Source organism: Ctenopharyngodon idella, chromosome 3 (assembly GCF_019924925.1).
Source record: "Ctenopharyngodon idella isolate HZGC_01 chromosome 3, HZGC01, whole genome shotgun sequence".
Taxonomy (NCBI): Eukaryota; Metazoa; Chordata; class Actinopteri; order Cypriniformes; family Xenocyprididae; genus Ctenopharyngodon; species Ctenopharyngodon idella.
In genome coordinates, this window is record NC_067222.1 from 48385667 (window position 1) to 48387046 (window position 1380).

The following is a 1380-nucleotide window of genomic DNA, read 5'->3' on the forward strand; positions in this document are numbered from 1 at the left end:
TCTGTTAAATAAATTCCTGTGACATCACAGTTGTTACTGTACACCTATGGCAGTGATTCTTTTGTTGTGAGAGGGACATTGGTGTTTAATGTTGGTTGTATTTGTAATGTGTTGTAATCTGTTGTTTGTTTGTATTTGCTAATTGTTGTTATTATTGACTGAAGGGTGCCACAGATGCAAAAAGATTTTCCGAAAGGACAATAAACAAACTAAACTAAACTAAACTGTAAGCTTTTGGTTTTACTTCACTAGTGTGCTAACATTTTAAATAGACCGTTCTTGTATGGGGCGCCGTTTGTAAAATAAATTGTGTAACAAAAACTGGTCAAATTCTGTTGGATTTAGCTACAAAAACAGATACATTTTGCAATATTTACCTAAATAAGCTTAATTCAATTAAATTACTTATATAGATTAACTATGATATTTTAATCTATTTAAGTGTTTTATGTAAATCTAAACCTTATGTAAGAATTTTGCAGTAATATATACAAAAACCACTGGGCCAGTGTTATATATTTTGTTCACTTGAGTACTTCAGATATCCCAAATGTTTCCAACTATTTGTAAATCTTGAGAAAATTGCAATTTTAACCAAGGATCCGGGACACCTGTCAATTGCGTCATACCCGCGTTACCCTCGGTTTCAAGTTTTATTTTGTAGAAACCATGGAAACACCAAAGACGCTTTAGTATATTACATGTTTTAATAGACAAGGGAACAACTGTTTTGATATATTTATAGACAGATTTTTTTTTTTTGTGAGTACCATGCTTTACCATGCCTCAGAGAAAAACACTATTTTGTGAAGTAGCTAACATAGCATAATCAGATGCAGCTTTACTTTTAGTAACAGTAATACAGCATTTTCTCCATCATCCAATACATTTTAAAATTAATTCCATGCCATTTATCAACACAAGCCATCCAGCTTTTAATATGATATTCTAAAATCGATCTCGCTTACTGCAGTGTGCAACTGCTATTAGCCACAACAATTTGCAATCCCCAAAAAGGGGAAACACACCGTTCCTGGAGACACTGCAATACGTAGTCCCCAGATAGGGGACGTATCAGATATTAAACTGATAAGAACAGATTTTATTTTATTTTTTTTTGCACCAAAGCTATACTTTACAGCAAATTTATTGTTTAAAGATACACCATAATTTCTCTTTTAACAAACCATCATGCTATTCTCTGAACATCCGAAACCAAAAGACAAATGTACATCAAATTTCAAAAACATACACCCACATTGCACAAAAAAACAGAAAAACCCCAAAAAAACAAAAGCACAAAAAACAGTCACTCCTTCTACCCCACCCCGACCTTCTGCAGCCCCCTCCATACCTTTCTGGTCTCCTCCTCTCCGAAAC

The 1380-nt window shown here is 33.7% G+C and overlaps 1 pseudogene; it reads right to left on the reverse strand.

Annotated features, from left to right (window-relative positions):
- Nucleotides 1–952: 952 nt before the first annotated feature.
- On the reverse strand, nucleotides 953–1132 carry LOC127510315 (uncharacterized; annotated as a pseudogene).
- Nucleotides 1133–1380: the final 248 nt, after the last annotated feature.